The sequence below is a fragment of the Ambystoma mexicanum genome, chromosome 1q (assembly GCF_040938575.1).
Source record: "Ambystoma mexicanum isolate Mex_15411 chromosome 1q, UKY_AmexF1_1, whole genome shotgun sequence".
NCBI lineage: Eukaryota > Metazoa > Chordata > Amphibia > Caudata > Ambystomatidae > Ambystoma > Ambystoma mexicanum.
Window position 1 is genome coordinate 599,727,769 of NC_090922.1, and position 22,461 is coordinate 599,750,229.

The following is a 22,461-nucleotide window of genomic DNA, read 5'->3' on the forward strand; positions in this document are numbered from 1 at the left end:
CACACCCAAAAAACTAGACCGCTCTTGGGAACCAAGCTATGTGGATGCCTCCATGTTGGCTGACAATACAATAAAGTAGTTCCCAAGCACATTGTTTTTCATGGTGTATGAGCCTGGCGCCATAGGCGCCAGGGCTGGACCCATGAGGGCTTTTGAAGAGGATGCCAGGCTCTAGAGGCCCGAGTCCTGACTCCACCTGGCCGATGGGTTTGCCACAGGGGGTTTTGGGTGAGGGTCATGACACCTTCCCCCAGAAGCTCACTGGGGGTCATTACGACCCAGGCGCTAATTGCGCCATCATTACCACCATGGTGTAAACTACGTTTACACCATGGTGGATGGCGGATTTACCACCCCATTCCAAGGTGAGTGGGGCGGTAAATCCCCATTTCCCATTTTCCCTTCCCCATTCCAATTTTTGCCCCATAGGGCATAATGGGAGTGGGGAAGGCGCTAATTACGCCACCGTAAATTACGGTGGCGTAATTAGCATCATGGCAGGTTAGCGCCATGGATTTTAACGGCTGCTAAAAGCAGCCGTTAAAATCAGAATAGGCGTTAAGGGTTAACGACGGCGTTAACCCTTAACGCCTGGGTCGTAATGAGGCCCACTGTCTCCAGAGCTCTGGTTCTCTCTAGGCTGGACTACTGGAATAGCCTCTTTCTAAATCTGCCTGCTTCTACTCTCCGTCCTCTGCAATTTATCCAGAACAGGACTGCAAGACTTGTTCTTAGCCTCAAGCCCAGGAATCATATTTCTCCAGGACTGAAATCTTGCATTGGCTCCCAGTGGTTGCAAGGATTTAAGTTCAAAACCCTCTGCATTATCCACAAGGCCTTCTGGGCCTAGGCCGCAATACCTTCAACACTCTCTGCTAAATATCTTTCTTCTTGAGCTCTTCGCTCATCTGCCTCCAACTCCCTCAGGGTCAGTCCTTCTCCAAGCAACGAGTTGGTGGTAGATCTTTTTCTGGAACAGGCTCCCTGACTCCCTGAAACTTAAGAAGAATCATCTCCGGAGCCGGAAGCACCTCAAAACCTTTCTCTTTGCCTCTGCTTTTTCTCCTCTTTTCCCTTACTGACTTCCTGGCTGATACTGAAACTGCACTGGTTACCTGGCCACCCTCTGATCTCGGGCCCAGGTCCCCTACGCCACCAGTCGCACACCTCCTCTGCCTTCCTGGCAACCCCCGCACTGGGGACAGTTTTCTGTTCCCTACAGTCCCACTATCAGCACTTGTCATCTAATGTCTGCACTAACCCATGCACTTGCCACCTGCTGGCCATACTTACTTATTGTCTATTTATTCTATTATCGCATGTTCCGCATTGTCCCCTCCCACCCCCGCACTTTCCTCCTTCCCCCTTCCCATGCACTTGTGCAATCTGAATGGCACCTGGCCTATTAGGATTGTTGTCAGTTGTCCCTCTGTTCCCCCTCCCTCGCCTCGTCACTCCTTGAAACACTTGTGTATGTATGTTGTGGCATGTAATAAATGCCATATCGTATCATAACCTTGATTGGACAGTCCTTTTTATCATTGGGTAATAATTGTATTTTCGCGGTGTTACAACTAACCAACGATCCACGACCTTGCAGAGATAAGCCTGCAGTTTCCGCATTACCCAAATTGGAAAATGAGGTTTAAATTTGCTTGTGTTTCCAATCTGTTTGGATCCCTTGTGGTGAACTAGAGGTGTGGGGCTGATTGATGGTTTAGAAACTGATGTTCATCCCTGGACCACTGGTGCCCCGGAAGTTGATGCGTTGCATGGTCTCACCCCTTCAAACAGGCAATCATCTACTGCAGACTGGTTCCCTTCTAGCCTACTGTAAGGTGTCCATTCAGGCTGCTGTTTCAGAATCGTTTGCCTTGTGATGTGACACCCAGAGAGCTTTGTCTGCAGGAAATAGATATGAGGCAGAGGAAGTCTGGGAGCCCTGGGAGAATCCAATATTGTGGGCCTATGCTGTAATCTGGTGCTTGTCTCCTGGCTACTCCCACTCAGCCTGCATCTCTGGTCTGCCTACACCAAAAGCTCTTGTTAAGTACTACCTTGGTGTCATTTCTTTTGGCCTCACAGAGCCTGTCCTTTGAATCACTGGCCTTCTCCCTGCCCCCTGGAGGCAGTTCCTATCTTGTTGAAAGGAGACAGACACACATGTTCCACGGAAGGCACATGCTTTTGATAGACCAGAATTCAAATCCTCTGTTTTGAGTGAAACTAATTCCCAGACAGTGGATACACAGAAGACCCTGACAGAAAGGTCACTAGAAACCAACCTGATAATACAATTACACCCTTCAGTTTTGTCCAGAATAATTGTGGATTCCCAGACATGGCTTATATTTAGATGTGTCATCTGCTACTAGCTTGTAGGAGTACAAAATTAAATGCTTTAATTTAGGATCAGGGCTGCCCATGGTTAAATTAAAATCTTAGCTGTTGGAACTTTGGGTTCCACGAGGCTGTTGGTAGGACTTGCTGCTGGGAAGTTTCAGTAAACAGGCCCACCAGAGTTACATGCTTGCACTATGCTTTTCAGCATAAATCATTATGAAAGGTAGTGTCGAATTAGCAGCCCTTACAGAGCCGGATCTCTCTGCATTCTTTTATTAAAAACATACATAAAAAAAGTCAGGCTATTCTGCCTTTATAGGTGGCGTTTTGTCACAAGGACGTTGGACTTTTTATGACAGACCATGAAATTAAACATCTACAAGTGCTAAACCTTTTAAATAATTCATTTCACAAAGGCTCGTGTGCGTTCCTGGGAACTCTGCGAAATTGGCAGAATGCACAAATTGGCAATGCAAAGAAGGAGCATATCTTCCATCCAGCATCGACACCAGCTACTTGTCAGGGTTTTGCAAATTGCCCAGATTCTTTCCACTGCAGCCTCACATAATGCCAACCCGAGAATGTAATGCTGCCTGCAACCTGTGCCCTCCAATGATTGTCCAGCTCCAGGAATGCTGCACAGTAAAGTAGATCTTAAAATCTGAGTGTGCCTCAAGAGAGGTTTTCCACTTCTGACACTAACCTCTACTGAGGTCTCCAGTCGCACTTATGTGAGACTGCACAGTCCTTATTAGACAATTCCACTGGCATGCTCGGCATAGAGAACCAAACTACTCCTCTCTGATGAGGCCCAACGAGGCTGAAACATGTCTGGGGATGCTCGTGGTCTCATGCAGAAGAGATGTGAACAAGCATTTTGGGCTGGACTGCAACTTTTGGAGTGAGCACAAGCCTGATTTGCATATGGTCTTTCCCCTTCTTTAATGGCTTGTCAGGCAAAGAACGATGGTCTGGAGGGTTGCCTATAGCAATGCCCGAGGTTAAGATTCATTCAAAACATTCTAGCCATCACCTATTTTGTTCTGCTCCCACTTGAGCCACTTGAGAACGAGGGTTTCTTGTATGTTCTAGAGTGCCTTTGACAATCTTCCCTCACCCCAACATTCAGGCGAGCCATGTTCCCACATAATACCACGTTAAACCCTAAGAAGACCTCTACAATGTGTTCAATCCCCCAGAATTGCATGGAAAGATATTCTTAACCACATTGAAAATGTATTGATGAACCATAAATACACCAGCACCTTTGGCAGAACAAAGCCCTGAGTTTGGTCGCGCTACCCATAGCTTAGCCACAGGGAGTTTAGTTTTTTTTTTTGCCAGACTGTCTTTGCAATTGGCCGCCAGGCTCCTCAGAGACATAAGACAGATGGTGTTCAGCTTCTCGGACTTCTACCTTCCCGCTTAAAATATCAACCAACCAATGGCATCACTTGCTGTGGCAACACTCTTACTGCTTTTCAAAAATCGGTCCTGCCTACATACACATTTCCTAAACCCCAAGAAACCCTCTAAGATGAGTGAAGTACTTGGGCTGGTGTGCAGGTGATGGGAGGGGGTTTTCTTCAGTCCACCCCGATTTTCTATTCAACCCCTCTATGGGGAACCTTGCATTGCAAGAATGTGCACTATATCTGGATGTGGGCACATTCGTTCTGGGGCCATACTGAAGTGGTACTAGGTTTATTTTTGGATCTTAACCCCCAGTGGTGCGAACAGCAAACTCCTTTCAAAGTGGTGATCCCAGCATTCCACAGATGGGAAACAATCCATGTTTGTTTTTTGACAGTTTGCAGCTGAGAAATCCCAGCGAAGCCCAAATGCTCCTGTGCGTCCGAGTCATATGGCAGCACAGTCTGCAAGAGATGAATGTAAAACTGTCGCTCTTTCCCAAAAAATACAAACCTTGGGAACGTGTTGCTCACGCCTGGTTCTGCATTCTGTTTATTACTGTAATATGGTGCATGCACACATTAAAAAAAGAAAAGGTGTTCTAACAAAGATCAGTCATTTAGCAAGCAATAGCACGGTGTGCCGTAATTGACTCGTGACTAAGTATGGGCAGAGTTTGAAAGTGATTAGCATAATGTTGATCAATAATATTGATTACAGGTAATGCGATTTCCTAATCTTTCGGCGGGCGTCTTCATCAGAGTCACGACAAAGCCAATTTCGTTGCAAGATCAGCCGCGCGAGGCAGGACCTCGGGATTGTCTGAGCAGCACTGCGGCACTTTGAGCAGTGTCCCAGCATCTTGAGCAGCACCGTGGCACATTGGAGCAAAACCATGGCATAGCAGCTTGAGCAGCTGCATGATATTACCAGAGGAGCCCGAGCATAACGGGCAGTACTCTGGTGTACTGAGAATGACCATGATGTTTTGGCTTATAACCTGGAATGTTTAGAAGGAACTCTGAGAATAACCTGATTACTTTTGGCTGCACGCTTAAATAGTTAAGAACTATCCCTTTATGTGACTGGTTGGCACCCTTCTTTTCTTGCAGCACTCTTACATCATGGCACCATGTAGATGTATGTTGGTAGCACCCTGGCATGACGGCAGCACCTCAGCATATGATGGTAACAGCTATTAAGGTATTTTAGTTTTTTGAACAGGAATTCAGATACATGTTTACTGATACAGGAAAAGTGGTAAAATATTGAAAATGTTGCATTGCATGGAATTTGTAGAGCGCTCCTCTCCTATTAACGTAAGTGTGAGGCGCTGATGATCTCTTTGTGGGTTCGCTGAATGCCCGCATTGTGGTGGTTGGTCATGCTCTGTATGAGGGTGGGTGAGAAGATGATCCTGGCAGGGGTTCAGAAACTTAGTATCTCCCTGTTACCTTCCAGTCCTGGTGTGTTCCGGCGGGGCGTGCCTCTGCTTGATGCCAATCTAGTGTTGTCAAGCGTGGAGTTTGGGTGCCTGTCTGACCACCACATCACATTTTAGGAGCATGGTGGTGTGTGCCCGTGGGGTTAGAGGCATTCGTGCTGCCTTTCAGTAGGTTCGGAGGATACTCTGGCAGGCGGGTTCAGGTAACTTGTATCAGCTCCCCACACCCCGTGGTGCTGGTGATCTCCTCGTGTGATTGCCGAATTATCAAACTGTGGTGTGAAATCATGATGTCAATCTAAGGGGAAGATGGGGGGACAATCCTTTTGTGAGGTCATAACCCTTATAGCCCTCCCCATTATCTTCCAGTCCGGTTTTGCATGGGGTGGTTCTGGCAAGGGGTAGGATCGTTGTGGCCTTTCCCGTCACCTAACAGTCGAGGAATTGTCAGGTGGTATTTGTGTCTGCATGTTGCGTATGCATGTGACCATCCTACAAGTGTCAGATGGACCTGAGTCCGCGTGGATGAAAAAATACTGAATCTCCTCTGTTGGCTCCTTTCTGATGACTTGGGTTCAATGTGATTTTGCCGAATGAAAAAATAGAAAATGACATTTTAACGAAACATAAACAACGAAAAAAATATCGATTTTTTTTGTTGTTGTTTGGGGAGGTTCCTGCTCAAACCCCGTTTCCCGATGTTTAAAACCTTACCCCAAACCCCTCCCCACCATATTTAACCCCTTACCTCAACCCCACATATATATTCTTGTTTAATTTGTTATTTTTTTCATTCTTTTTTATTAGTTTAAATGTAATTCTTGATTTTATTATATTCGGTATAATCACTGGGTACCGATGACTGATGCGTACCACAGGCAGAGCAGGGGCCTGCCTGCGAATGCAAGTAAAAAGAGATGAAAAAACATGAGTGTTTAAAAAAGAAGTCATAGGTTAAGGGATATGCAGTCGATATGGAGGGCCCTATGGTAGGAAGCAACTCCATATCCCCCCAAAAGTCAAAGAGGGACGAACAGAGGGGTAGTCAAAAGGGGGTGTTTGCCAGCAAGTTAGTGAAAATGATGGTCATTGCTTTACATGTACAACTGTGTCAGACATGAGTGGGGGGGACTGTAGGTTTACCCATCTTCTCCACATTGTAATGTGTGTGTCAGTGGGGTCGGAGGAAGAGAGAGAGAGAGTGTGTGTGTGCGCGTGCGTGCGTGCGTGCACGTATGTGCGTGCGCGCGCGCGCCACTGGGGAGGCAGGGGGTCTGCCAGTCGGGAAGTAGTTCATGTGTGTCCCAATTTCCGTGATACTGATGATTTACTGATCGAATGCTGAGTTCCTGAACTATGGTGGGCCATTATGTGTTACTGAGGGGTGTATCTATCTATGCATGGATGGGAATTATACAGCGTAATCCTAGCTGGAAGGCAAGAGAGTGCTGTACATAGGGGACACACCCAGGGGGTTACAAATCGGTTACCTAGCAGAGGAGCTGGAAGTGGGAAAGGGTGTTATGCGGAAGATGGTATCTCCAGAGGGGAGACATTGGGGTGAGTGGAGTGATCATTGATGTCGAAATGTTTTTGGGAAAGTATGATCTTTGGGTCCTTCCTGAAGTGCAGCATTAACCAGGTACATCTATCCGCATTGGTAACTTTTCCAGAGATTGGGTGAGCAGCAGGAAAAGGCCGGTTTCCTGTTTCTTTTCCGTTTTGCAGTTCTTTTCCAGCCTAGGCTAGGTGAGGGTCTTGTACTGGGAGGAAGTCGGATACCTAATGTCCCTCCCCATTACCTTCTAGACTGGATTTTGTGAGGCAGTGGTCTTGGAAGAGGGACAGGAACTCCCTAAGGATGCTCCCTGTGACCCTCAAGTCTGAGTTTGTTGAGGTGATAAATGGGAATTTGTGGGATTCCAGTCTGGTGGACTCAGACATGGGGTTTGGTTCGCCAACAAAGCCCCCGACTCCTCATAGGTTGTTGGAGTTACTGTTGGTGTGTTTCAGCGTGATCAGAGGATGTATGGTTGGGGTGACATGGGGAGCCTGTGGTGCTTCCCAGTTCCTTCATACATGTTGGGCGAGTGGTAATTGTGGTTTACTGCTGGCAGGCATTCCCGGCCGCTTCTCCCCTGGGCAGTCAGTCAACTAACATTGTTATTGGAGATACATATGACATTATTATTATTATTATTATTATTATTATTATTATTATTATTATTATATTTATTGAGTGCAGACCTAACTTCGAGAGGCAACTCAGCGCTTTACACAGGTATACACCTATACAGATACATAACAGAGCGTGTACAACATTACAGATGCATAATGGGGTGCTTTTCAGTGGTAACACCAGAACAGATATGCAGCAGATGGTATGCTACAGATGGGAACAGAGGGGTACAGCGGTACCGGGTGGCGGGATGGAGAGGGGTGGGCGTCTTCTACCGGGTCAGGTGGCGTGATTGGCGACTTGATGGCGTAGGTGTTGAGGAGAGACTCCTTGAAGAGGTTGGTCTTGAGTTCTTTTCTGAATTGTAGGAGCGTGGGGTCGAGTCTGATGCCAACGGGAAGGAGGTTCCATAGTCTTGGGGCGTGGGCTGAGAAGGCTTGTTTTCTGATCCTTTCCTTTTTGCAGCAGCAGATTTTAAGTCTGCACGTGTCCAGGCTTCTGGTGGTGCGCTGTCCATCGGAGATTCAGAGATTCTCTGCGTGGTAGCTGGGTGACTTGAGGGCGACTGCCTTATAGATGATGCAGCAAGACTTGAAGGTGATTTGTGCATGCAGTTGCAGCCAGTGAAGGTTGATGAGGGCCAGGGTGATGTGGCCGTATCTGCATAGACCCTTGATGAGGCGTGCAGCTGCATGTAAGACATTTCTTAGGGGCACAAGGGCGGATGATGGGAGGCATTTAAGTAGTGCATTCCCCCCATCCCAGTGGGACAGGACTAGTTGTTGAACGGTGGATCTAAAGCTGTCTGGAGGGAGGGAGGGCTTGCCTTTTCGCAGGAGGTAGAGCTAATACCAAGCTCTCTGAGTTTTCCTAACTATGTTTGCCTTGAAGGAGAGGTGTTTGTCGATGTGGAACCCGAGGGACTTAGCACAGGAGGTGAGCACGGGTGTGAAGCCCTCAGAGTTCATGGTTGATAGCCAGGTCTCTATATCTGAGTGTTCGGTATTGTTCATTCAGAGTAGGAATTCAGTCTTGGAGGGGTTGAACTTCAAGTGTGCATTGGACATCCAAGACTGGATCAGCGAGAGGCTGGTTTTGAGCCTATGGTTGTCCTTGAAGGAGTCGATCTTGAGGTATAGCTGTGTGTCATCGGCATATTGGTGGATGTGGATTTTGTGTGTGGCTATGAGGTCTGCCAGCGGCTCGATGTATAGATTGAAAATCACTGGGGAGAGGCTGGAATCCTGCAGGACTCCACACGTGATGGGTGGGTACCATTGGCAATCTAGAGAAGTCCATCTTAACAAACTGCTGCCAGTTGGTGAGGTAGGATTTGAACCAGCATAGTACAAGGTTGCTGATACCCATTCGCCAATGTAGGGTGTTTGTAAGTGCCTGGCAGTTGAAAGCGGCCGAGAGGTTGAGTAGAACCAGGAGACAGGGGTGGCCATCATCAAGGATGTTGAGGGCATCGTCGACCACCCGTATGGCTGCTGTCCCTGTGCTGCATCTGGGTCTGAATCCAGACTGGTAGGTTTGGAGGAGATTGATTGTGTCAATGTGTTGCTGCAGGTGTGCAGCTACCACTTTCTCGATGATCTTACCTATGAAGGGACAATGGGTGATAGGGTGATAGTTACCTTGGTTGTCGGGATCCAGAATGGGTTTCTTTAGTAAAGGGAAAATGTGTCCTGTTTTTAGGGTCAATGGGAAGGTGTCTTGAGTTAGGGAGCTGTTGATGATCTCTGGGTAGGGAGGGGGAGCTTCTGTGAGGAGGGTCTTGAAGATGGATGCTGGGAGGATGTCATCTGTATACAAAGTGGCTTTGAAGGGAGCCAGGGTTTCAACCAGGTCCTCTGTCGAGAGTGTCTTGAATGTTTTCCAGGGTGTGGAGATTTCACTGTGTCTACGTGCTGGTGAATCTCGCTGATTTTGTTAATGAAGAAGGTGTTGATGGCGGTGGATTTTTCGATGGAGTGTGGTATGGCAGGGTTTGGTAGCGGGTTGACACACTGCTTCACCACTTTGAAGAGGACTCTGCATTTGTTGGTGGCTTCAGCTAAGATATTCCGATAGTCGGAGTCCTTGGCTGTGTCGATTTTGTTGTCGGCAGGTTGCTCAGAGTTTCTTGAGGAGCGCCAGGTAAGATGCAGTATTGGAGCGGTGCCAGGTTTTCTCTTATTTCCTGGTGACTCCTTTGCTGAGGTTGAGTTCTTACGTGTACCAGGGTGTTGACGGTATTGGTTTGCAGGTGTGTTTTTCTCAGAGGCATGTGTTGGTCAATGGATGCTGAGAGGGTGGCGTTGAGTGCTTGCAGTAGAGAGTCACAGTTGGGTTGGGGTGTTCGTTCCATGCAAGGTGTAGTTTGGCAAGGTCTTCTGTGAGGGCTTCCACTGTGAAGTTCTTGAAGGACCTGGAGGTTTGTCTGATGGATTTCTGCTGGGAGTGCTTGACTGCGGTGGTGTGAAGGATGTTGAAAGGAATGGCTAGGTGGTCAGACCAGTCAAGTGGGAGAGGAGAGCTGTAGTGGATAGAAGACAGTGCAGTGATGATTAGGTTGAGGATGTTATCTTTCTTGTGTGTTGGGTCTTTTTATTGTGTTGTATGAGGCAGAGAGTGTCGAGAATGCTGAAGATAACTTCATGGCTATTGGCCATGTTGCCTGGGAGGTTGAAGTCTCCTAGGAAGATTTTGTTTGGATATGTGAGGGACACGGTGGTGACCAGGCCAGTAAAGTCTCAGATGAAAGTGGTGTTGGGTTTGGGTGCTCTGTAGATGAGATGGAATGTGATTGTGTAAGTCAGGAAGAGCAGGAAGTGACAGGAGAGGAGCCAATGTTGTCGACGTCAAGTCTTTTGCAGGGCCACAAGGTTTTGTGTATGACTGCAAGGACTCTGACTGTCTTGTTCGGCTGGTCTCTGTATTGGATGCTGTAGCTGTCACAGACAAGGACATCTAGGATGTGGGTGGAGGTGGGTGTCAGCTAGGTGTCGGTGATTAAGATGGCGTCAAGGTCATGTGTAGTGATGAGGTTGCCGATGTCTGCTGCATGGGTGATAGCTGAGCTGACGTTGGTAAGCATCAACTTCCATGTTGACGGTGAGAGGGTGTTGATGGGCTTGAGGCTGATGTGGGTGAGATTGCTGCATTGCATAGTTTATTCCTTAGAGAAGGGGCGATTTCATTGACATTGGCATTGCCTGGTGGTGGTAGACATGGCTTGTGGGGACGGAAGGCGAGAAATCATGTCAGTGCGTGCTTACCTGTTGTCTGAGCAGAGGATGGGGCCCTGGGTCCTGCCGTTCCGAACAGGTTCAAACAGTATGGCATGAACTCACAGAAGCCTACATGAGGAGGATGTGTTAATTTGTGTTCTCATTCTGTGCCTGTCCAGCAGTTGTGGCTGTATAAAACAACTAATCTTTGCCAGTCTAGGGTTCGGGGGAGGCTATATACATGGCAGTTTCCCTTTTCTCCTTTGACCACATGCGTGTACAGTGCTGGAAACCTGGAAAAAGAGCACATGCAGCACCGCGACTCTGAGGGTGGGCTCAGCGAGGAGGATGTAAACTGCATGTTCATAAGCCAGATATTCCTGAAGGTGAAACTAGTAGGGAAGCCTGAGGAAGGGGGATTTGAGGACTATCTTGAAGCTCCAGAAGAACAGCATTAGAAGCAGCGTGGTCTCAGCTGATCCATTATTTAGGCTCTGTGACCTGGGCCTTAAGCTCATGATGGAGAATGTGTTCTAGTTGCATCCCTCAAAGTTTTTTAACACTGTTCCACATTGCAAACTGCATTCAAGCACACTTGGTACCAAGGCGATGATCTGGAAAACAAATAAAGCAAAAGTCTACTGCCGACCGACATGGGTTGTCGTAGAGAGGTGGCCTGTGGGGCAGCGCCGAGATCAGTACTTGGGAACTATCCTTTTTAATACCTTTAGAAGCACAGTAACAATTGGCTAGAAGAAAGGGCTGCCTTTTAGCCACTGTTAATGCTGCAACCTTTAACAAGGTCATTACTCCAAAAGAAGCCGAAAGCTAAGAAGAAATTGAAAGAAATTCAAACATTTGTAAGAGAGATTAGAACTAAGATTCGAATCAGATAAGCGCTGCATTATATATATAAATATATATATATATACATATACATATATATATATCAGATTGCATTCCGTCAAGAGAGCCCTCTTGTCGAAGAAGTGAGCTGCAGTACACAGGGTGGCAGTGCAACGGGTATGCATACAGGGTTTCTCCTTGAAAAGAACGGGTTGCGAACCATCCGTATTGCAATGCAAAAAGTGTCCTTTATTTCACAAAATTAATTTACGGTTACAAAAATGTGGAGGCCAACAACAGGACGACGCGTTTCACTACTTCCTGTAGCTTGATCACATGGTTCCCCCCTGGCCACAGCATACATTTATACTCTTTGATTCTGGTCATTAGTCATAGAAAGAGGACTACCCTGTTCTCTAGGGTCCATAGTAAAACAACAGGCTGTGTGTGTTCCGTATGGATTGGTCGTAGAGTTCTCACACATTCCCATTGTTGTGCCAATACAAGTCGCTTACTGTGTTCAATACAATGTGTGGGATACTATTTACAGTGGATTCACAACCCATAATGCCTGTTGCTCATTATTCTATAGGATAAGCAATGTTGATTGTAATTACCCTCATTTAAATTGCGTAGTGCAGCATTATAGACAGAAATCCAAGGCATAGTGCCCAGATTATCCGTGTCTTTTAAATAGAGTTGGTAATTATGTACTAGATTTCGTGAAGAACGGAAATGTCATATATATATATATATATATATATATATATATATATATATATATATATATATTCAGTAAAAAAGGGACGTTATGGTTCCAAGTAAAACCGAAAAACCCTTGAAATTCCCCATTTGACGTAAGCTAAGCTACCATAACTCGCTCCACCACCATGCACTGCTAAGACTAACACCCAGGAAATCAAAGATGACATCACAAATGTTATTGATGACATCACTGATGACATCACATGTCTAGCTGTCTTTTTTTTGTTCACTGACATATCTAAGCAAGGTGGCTTTCTTCACTGTCAGTCAGGAATTAAAAAAGTAAAAAGTACTATATTTGTAGACCTTACCCTTCTCATATGTTCTTACACTACTTCCTTAGGGTACAGTGACATCATATGATACATATACATAGGAGAAGAAGGAATCCTGAAACACAAGAATCTTTTCTGTGCATGAAGTTAAATAGTTTGGTTATGAACACTTTCTGGTAATACTGCAGTTTTTGTTGCTTACTTTACATTCCCTGTATATGCTTCTATTTGTACACATTGTGGTCTCTTTATGTTTTCTGTGTAATAGTACAGTTATGCAGTAAGGGAAGCATTTGTAGGTACTTAACAGTATGCAAAATTCTGTAATGGAAGCATTTATCATTTTACTATTCAACATGGGAAGATTTTGAATATTGCACCTCTATGGCGCATGCTGCAGACAATGCATACATTTCTACATGAGTTTGTTCATGTACTGAAAGAACTCAGTAATGCAATGGAATTTATAGCAATGCATTGCTTCATGAACTATTTGGCATATGATAGTTCTTCAATGATCTCTGATACTTTTCTGCCAATATTACAATGACAATGCCTTGTGAAGGCTGTGTATGAAAACTAAATGCACATGTGATGTCATCAGTGATGTCATCAATGACATTTGTGATGTCATCTTTGATGTCCTGGGTGTTAGTTTAGCAGCGCACAGTAGTGGCGCGGGTTAGGGTTGCTTAGCTTACCATAACTTGTGAATTTCAAGGGTTTTTCGGTTTAACTTGGAACCATAACATCCCTTTAACTATGTTTTTTTTTAGTAAATTTCATAGGTTTTTAGTAGCGCAACTTAACCATAATGTCCCTTTAGCAAAGTTTTTTTTCACTGAATTTGATAGGTTTTTAGTAGCGCAACTTAACCATAACGTCCCTTTAACAAAGTTGTTTTACTGAATTTCATAGGTTTCTACTAGTGGCACGTAACCATAATGTAAACGAACATTTGACTTCATTGCACACCTTCCGAAGAATGCCACATGACCATGTGCCACATGGCGCACAGCATGGTGAGGTGTCTGAAAACCCATACACACTTCACAATAAGATCTGTTCCCCGTGCACAGTGAGGAAGTACATTTTGTACTGCTGTAGGAACCTGCAACATCAACATTTTCCTGCACAAATCCAACACCTATTCATACGCAGCCATTAACAATCTAGTACACAGTACATACTTTTAGCAAAACTGCTATTTATCTTAAAATGACATCAGCTAATGCCATCCCTCCAAGAAATAGCACCACTGCTGTAATGAAGGAGCATGAGAAACACTGGCCCCTACCTCACAAATAACACACGCACAACATTTTCCCCTGTCCACCTACCCCTCCATATTACTGTTTGGTGCCTCTTTCCTCAGTTCCATCTGCAACTTTCGTTCTTAACTATCTTCCCAAACAAAAGCCATCCATAACCAAAATAAATGTTCCTTTAAGATCCACCTTTCACAGTTAAAAAATGGAAGACTCCATCTACTTTACATTTCGCAGTAAAGTACATAGACGCAATAAGATTTTCCAACATTTCCATTTGCAGTTTGTGTTATGCTAATGGGAATATTGTAGAGTTCATCCTCCGTTACAGGGACTGGAACGGTGGATAAAGGGCCAGCAGGCCAAGTTATCAGCCCAATCGAAGCGAGAGTGCATAACGAGGTCTCTGGATCATTACCCCCCTTCTTCCCCTAAAATGGGGGATGAATGCCATTAACAATCTAGATTTCCAAAGCAGTAACCCGTGCTACTGAAAAAGATGATTTTTTGTCCTAGGGTTTAGGAAAGAAAATCCTTTTCCAAGATGGCCACCATAGAAAGGGAAGCGGGTATTCCATACAGGGCCCTTCTTCGCTTTCCATTGCAGCCTGCAAAAAGCAAAAATGAAACCCTGTGCCATATTGCCATGAGCACATTTTTCTTCCCTTTGCAATGTATCCTAATGTGCAACAACTGTACCACAAAGCCAGTCCCTGGTGGACATGGCAACTTTGATCCTATGTTTTGTCCCTTCTGGTAATGGCCAATAGCCACATTTTCTGTATCATGACCTTATACCATAACCCCGACATTCTGCCCACTGCCCATGGCTACAGCCGACCCCTCAGTCACAGAAGCTGTACCGCTATTTTTTTAAGTACATACTTGTCAAATACGAAAACAGTGCCACATCTCCAGCACCATGCTTTTCGGTCGTTGCCAATCAGCCTTACGCACATTTACTGTAAATCCACTCAGTGCACAAAATACCACCAAACTTTGTGAACTGATTCACAATCACGTCAGAAGTATTCCAACCATCAGCATTAACCCTCACCTTCCCACACATTATTTCATAAGTTTCACAAGTGGAACGGTCAGAAGATATTGTTATCCGGAGGGTTGGACCATATATTTTTTTACAAACGTTGATCTATCGCAAACATTTTCAGTGTACCTTACCTAATTTTTCCTCTTTTAAAAACATACGAAATCTGACAGCAGAGCGCGTCCATCTTGTGCTAATCTTGTCCATTGCTGCATGTGGCTAAGATAAATCGCCATGATGTCACTAAATCATATGGGCCGCCCTTAACCCTCACATAACCAACCCTAGTGATATTCAACACCTTTATCGATAACGTTCCTCTCCAGCGTAGCCAAAAGCTCCCATAAGCACCTACGTGCCATGACGCAGAACCTGAAAATGAACAAACATTGATGTACAACATAGCACATCACAATTTGAAATAATAAACTCTTTTTTTTAAAGAAAACAGTAACACTTTCCATTTTGTAAAGTACTTTTATTTCACAATAAAGTGTCCAGGAACATCGGACTATTCCCATATGCAAGCAAATTGCAAAATTGTTTCTGCGCTCGTGATGGAAAATGTTAATCGTGAGGCACACGTTGTTCTTTTCCCATACACAAAGTATTCGTTTTCGAGAAAGGAAGTGCTTCGGGCGCACAGTGAATTGCAGGGCGTCGACATGAACTTGGGCCTAGACCACCATAAAAGATGTTATGTTACTCCTTAGCGCCAGTGCAGCATACAGACACATGGGGCCTGCGCGATCATCCCACAAAATAGTCACGGTGATGCAGGCGTTCACGAGTACGAGCATCTGCCGTCCAAAAAAGCCATCACTTGGCATCTGGAATTCATGGCAATCGTAGTAAGGCAACAAGTAACTGTTTGGAAAACATAACAGAAAATACGTGTCAACACCCACCCTTTATTACAATACATCTATTGGTTTCTTAATTCGGCATACAGATTAAATTAACGATTATTACACACAGCAAATAATTTCATAAAAAAACAAAAAGAACGTGGAAACTGATACACACATTGATGTGGTCATACATGACATTTTAAAGACATATTAGCATTGAACATGGGTGAATCTAGTGATAGTCTGCAAACGGCGAGATTGTGCACTCCCCATAACTACAATAAAATGACAACTACACAAAAAAATAGTACTTCAGTTACATTGCCAAAATTAATGTTCAGGTAATAAAAAATTCAATCTCGTTCCGGTGTAGAGTCATCAAAAGCAAACTTACACGATATTGTCCATCTCCATTTTCTACGTGAAACTCTGACAGCAATGTTCTTGCACCAAAGAATTTTCATGTACTGATATTACATGTGTCTTACAATCGTTTGGTATGCATAACCATAACAAATTGTCCTTATTGCAAATTTCCACTCCCTGCATTCTTAATGAAAATTCCCTTTCGCTCAAGGTCAAAAAACAATTGACCATTATGGGTTCAATCCCATGCGTGGGCCTCCTGAGCTTGCAACCAAAAAAGCAAAGCTAGTGACCTTCACGCAGAATCCAAATAGGTTCTCACTTTGCAACAATATGGCTCAACGCATTCATGAGAACTGGTACTCCCATACACTTGCAGACCCTCTGTTCCCATCAAACACTGCATGTGGCTGCCTCAGATTTCAAACTCTAGGGCACCAGTTTGACAGCAATGTTATTTTAAATACATTTAACACAGACAGAGTAATACTTTACTGTACTTTACGGACATTATATTCTGCAACAACTTCAAATGTACCGTATGCCTTTCGTGATAAAAAAAACACAATTTTTTTCTTCCTGCTGCCACATCCCATCCCAGCCTCATCAACCCTCACCTTCCGAGACAGTATTTGCTAAGTTTAACAAGTGCAATGTTTAGGTTTCTTATATGTTTTAGCGGTGATGTCCGCAGACACCAAAACACGGATGAAAGATGGCGGGCGCATCGGAACAATGTGACGCACTTCACGCTCTTCATCGTCCAATTGGTGAATGCGTCACATGTCCGCGGACATGACGCTGCCGATTAGCCAATCGTTATCTTGTCCGTGGAGCGAACAGGGAAGTGTGACCGTGTAGCGGACATAGATATCACTAATTTCTTGAGACATACTTTTTGGTCATGTTAAAGAAAACTACTGGAGGGATTGTGACCAAATTTACAAAAGCACGTTTTCGGGACCAAGCTCCTGCCGCAAATTTGGTGAAAATCCGTCCAGCGGTTTAGGCTGTAGGCATGCACAAAGTTTTTCCCCCATTCAGTCTATGGGGAAAAAAGACGTTTTGGGACCCCACCTATAACTTTTCCCCCCCTGGACCAAACATCACCAAACTTTTTTAAAAAATCAGAGTGGCCCATATACTTTTTTTGCAAAATTTGGTGAGGATTCGTCCAGGAGGAGCGGAGTTATAAGCCGCCCAAAAAGTGCTCTTCCTATGGAAACAGCAACTTAACCATAACTACACAGCCACTACTGTGGCTGTGTAATATATATATATATATATGGTGTCAGAGGTGAGCAGTGTTACCACTGAACACATCTGCGGAGGCACCTGGAGTATAGTGTACAGCTCTTGAGGCTATATTGCCGAGGAAGGAAGGCTGAGTGGAGACAGGCCAGAGGAGGGCAGCCAAAATAGTGCAAAGTATGTCACATCCTCTGAAGGAAGGTGCAGAGGCTTTCGTTTAGAAGGTCTGAGCTGGAAGAGAAGGCAGCTGGGAGACATAGAAAGGCATTGGTAAATAAATTAATTGTCTGATGAAGTAAAGAGGTTTTTATCTTCTAGCAGTGTTCAAAGTCTAAGTGGTCATGAGGTCATCTTGGTAGGTGGCGAGACATAAATTCACTCTTCACAGAAATTAATGCATGAAGCACCTTCCAGCAGTAATGGGGCGGTTACACAAGGATCAGGAGAAATTCACAGGAAGGGGTCAGACAAAGGCAAGCAGTTTGAGAGCAGAGACAGCAAGAGAGTAAATATAATGTATGCAGTTGCAGTGGGCAGTGAAATGTTCTGTCGAAGCGGTCCGAAATGTCCTTGTCTGATATTTTCCAGATTCTATGCAATCAGAAGCAGCAGACTGAACACACTCTGCATCCTAGGATTTTGGAGAGTTAATGCTCATTACATGTACTAGAAGCTCGTGAGCATGTCCTTCGTTAGTGATAGTGCGCCTTTCCTTGTTCGCAGAAAATGGCTAGATGGGGGTATGGCAGAAGTAGCCTAGGCATGCATGGGTTATTGAGCAGTCTAACCCCTCACACTAACCCAGGAATGCTTCCTGTGGTGCCAACAACCGGCCCAAGAGCTAAAAGGAGCCATGAGCCAACAGGAAGCTTTCTATATATACTGGCCCTGAACGAAAGAGGTGCTGGCCCCGAAAAAGCAATGGAAGGCGGGTGCAAGCAAATTGGGAGCACTTGAACAACTAAGGGATTGCCTGTAGAGTGTCTCAATATTTTAATACGCGTATTCAGTTTGATGCCTGGGTTAAGAGGATTTACAGGAACGTTGCAATGCTGGTTTGCACTATTTGGAGGTGTGATGACTCTTAATGAATGAACAAAGACAGGCAAAGACCCTGATCTCTGGCGAAAGTGCTCAATCAGGAGTCGACAGTCACATTTTAGTGCATTGTGTTTTTTACAGAGGAGAAACAGCCATTTTCATATCAGTCTGGGCTCACCCACAACCATGAGATGAGGCTGGGGTGCACATTCTTGTTCAGAGGAGAACTGCAGAGTTGGTACCGAGTTCACAGGAAGGGGGAAGATAGGATGAAAAAGAGGGGCATTAGTGAATCAGCAGTCAGTGCCTAATAAGGTGTTCTTTTCAGGTGTTCTTTGAGGAGGAGGAGAGTTTTCTGTTCCTTCCGGATCTGCTGGAGGGAGGGACCTAAGATGATCTATGGAGTTTGAAGTGGGAAAAGTGAACAAAAGGCTCCCACCAATCCCCTCTCAACCCTGGCCTAGAGGATCACGGCCCAGACACCCGCCACGAGAGGAGTTTGCCCATCTACCAGACGACCAAATACCCTGGTACAGGAACATACGGATGTGCCCACCCGCCTGCCCACCAGCCTGCCCTGCACATGCCGACACCTGCGGCATGGATGGACTCGACTAAACCATCCAGCACTAAATCAACACATCGTTAGAGATGCCATGACGACCTAGCCAATGGTCAGCACACCCGTGCAAACATGTACACTGGACACTCCCACACCAATCCACACGAAGAACATACTCAGTGCTATGACGTAGGCGACGGACACACCCAGGGACATGCATCTTAATTATTTTTCACATAGGCTTTTCAAAATGCAGAAACGCAAGACGCATAATGAACTCATCTAAAAAGCTTGCTCACGCTCCATAATGAGAAATATAACAAAGACACGATACTGGGGATGAAGCAATATGGTACCATAACCTAAAGAACCTGTGTATCAACTGGCTCCACCTATGCACCAGACCCAAGTAGGCCGCAAGCAAAAGCGGTTGCTGACCCTGCAGAATGAGCCCAGCGAAAGCAGACAGTCAAGGGCACAACGTTGCAAACTCTCATACCGCAAGCCGACGCCAAGGTTACACCTGCAAGATAAGCCAGGCACACAGTGGAAAATGCAATATTAATTGTGCAGAATTCTGCCTCAACCACGGTCCCACCTCACGTGACCAAGCCGAACCTGATAGGGTGCCAAGCCCAGGAGGAAGGGAGGCGCCTGGATCCCCCGTCTCAAGACACAGGCAGATACAATTAAGCGACTCAATGGACATCTGCGGCGGTGGGAGTAGTCGGCCTTCCAGCACATGAATAAATCCTCACATTGTCTGCACATACCCATAGTGAAACATTGTTGCAAATGACAGGTGCACCGCGAGCTGGGAACAGCGATGGTCCCAGACTGGGGGGCTCGCGGATGGACCAATCAGAACATGGGGCTCTTATCACTGACGCCATTAACATTGACCAATCCTCAGGGGTCTTCATGTAACAATTTTTATGTATCAAACTGAAGGGACAACCCAAGTATACCACCTGACTAACCCTTAACCACTAACAACGTTCTCTATACGTATGCTATACTAACCCTACCACTCGGGGAACCATCCAGAGTGGCGATAGGTTTTTTGCTAACTTTCTCAGGTGACACAAGTAGCGCGTCATACTAAGGTAAAAAGGGCCTGCGAGCCCCACGACGAGGAGAGAGTGTCAGGACGGACGCGTACGATCCTTGACCCATCCCTGCCGTTTTGTTTAATAAACAGCAGAACCACCTTGCTTCTTGCCTGTGTCTCATACTCTATCTCTGTTTGGGATATACGGGAGGAGTTGGGGCCTCCCTGCCCGGAGGTCCGCGGACGGCCCAGCCGACCTCGGGAGAATTTCCCCCCGACAAGTTAAATTGTTCCTTAGTCCTAGGAATTCACAGAAGATGGGCTGTTTTCTCTCTAGGTTACAATTCTTGGTTTCCTGTCTGGTGATGTTGTTCCGCCTGGTGCTTGGCTGGACTCCCAGTATAGCGTGTCTTTTTGGAAAGGTATATCTAGCATTCAAAAACTGCATCCTATCTTCCCCATCCTGTAAGATTATCACTGGCTCCCAGTAAAGAAACACGTCTCATTCAAACTACGGTGCTTAACACGCAAATGACTTCCTGGTTCCACTGCCACTTACCTCAAAGACAGGATCCTGCCATGCCACCCTACACTTGACCTCTGTTCTTCAGATTAAATGCTTCTAAAAGTTCCTACATCCAATTCCAGAGTTGGCTGCTGACATGAAGCTCGGACGATTTACGCCTCATCTGTCAACCAGTGCAAAATACCTCACCCTTATTATCAAACTTTCATTCAAAACACACATCACCAAGAAGACGCAAGTAACACAGTACCAAATTGTTCCCCTTCTCTAAGAAAAGCCTTTAATCCCTGAGCCGAGTTTCAGAACAGTTGTCCAAGCCCAGGTCATCTTTCACCTGGACAGTAGCAACACCCTACTCGCAGGAGTCTGAGTGCCAACATGGCCTCTCTGAAAGCAACCAAGCATGCTGCAGCACCTCTCATTACAGAACTAAGAATATCACACCACATGACCCCATCCTCAAGGAGCCTCACTGGCGCCACTGTCAAGCACACACCATGACTTCCCCCATCACCTATAAAACTGTCACAACCAAAACACCACTCAAGCTGGCCTTGAAACTCACCACTTATGGAGGCCAGTTCACCATCAGTAACCACAACATGTCCAGGCTGGAACCAAAATCTGCAAGAGGGAAAAACAACAAACATACAGGAGAGGATCATCCATAATGGCTGATGGGGCGTCAAACGCGACAGTCATTATAGACTAGCAAAGCCTGCCCAGGGAAAACATTGACAGCCAGCCCAGCTGCTGCAAGCATTTTAGAGGGTGCTCCTGGGCCTGCTTTAACTAATCTGTCAAAGGGATGTTTCCCTTAAGTGCCAGGATATTATACAAGTCTATTCAAAAAGGACAAGCGTACTCTTCCTTTGAACTTAAGGGGCGTTAACAGTTCAGTGGTAACCCAGCTCTCATGCCCAATAAGCCATGCAAGGCTGGGGCCTTTTCACTTCTCCATTATTGCATGACCCATTGGGGATGCAAGATGGAATACTGCAGGGCTGAATGTGTGAGGGGGCCCTCTTGTCTGAACATATTTGTGTACTGTGCCATGGCATTGCTTATGGCCATCAAGGGCAAAGGAAGCTTGCTGAGTGTTCCTACATGCTACTGGCCCACATGGATAGGCCACTCTGGTAATATTTCTTTACTTTGTCATGGCATTTTTTACTGGGCATCACGGCTGAAGGAAGCATTATAACTGCTCCTAAGTGGTACTGTCTGGGCATATTGCTTAACTGTGTAATGTTGTTTTTGTTGTTGCTGGGTATTAAGGTTGAAACAGCTTGATGAGTGTTGTTACTTGGTACTGGCCTATACTGGTGGGGCCATTCTGGGCATATTTCTTTACTGTGGCATGGCATTTTTTACTGGGCATCCAGGGTGAAGCCAACATGATGAGCACTATTACGTGGCTAGACTGACCTATGTTTGTGCGGCCAGTGCGGATTTATTTTCATACTGTGGCATGGCATTTGTACTAAACATCAAGGGAAAAGCAAACATGAAAAGTGTTACTACCTGGGCAGACTTGCCTACATTGTTGCAGCCAACCTGGTCACATTTTCTTACTATGGCATGGAATGTTATACTGGTAAAGCCAAGAGGAGCATGTTCTTAATACTGGCATATATTGGTGCAGCATCCATGGACATGTATGGGCACAGCCAGCCAGAACATGTTTTTTAGACTGGCATATATTGCAGGCAAAGGCATTACAATGAGGTGGAAAATGCTCCTTTGCACTGTTGGTGACCTGTGTCTATTAAATGTTCTCACATGTTACCCTACAAAAGCAATTGTAAACTGTGGCTTTATACCCAACCTTTCACCGAAAGTTGGTTTGGGCTGCCACAATATGCTCACTCACTCTTGCATATTTGTGGTAAGCATGTATGCCTCTACAAATAAACAATTCACCTGCATTCACCTCCTGCCACTGGAAACAGACCTTTCATGCTGTGCACTCTATCTATAAAACAAATAATCAATGCAGGTAAGACTGCCCCTCCAT

At 45.5% G+C, this 22,461-nt stretch overlaps 1 protein-coding gene across 4 annotated transcripts in view; it reads right to left on the bottom strand.

The window, feature by feature from the left end:
* TNR (tenascin R) overlaps positions 1-22,461 on the bottom strand; it is a 2,098,594-nt gene that overhangs the window by 1,119,846 nt on the left and 956,287 nt on the right. The gene's annotated exons all lie outside the window — the stretch shown is intronic.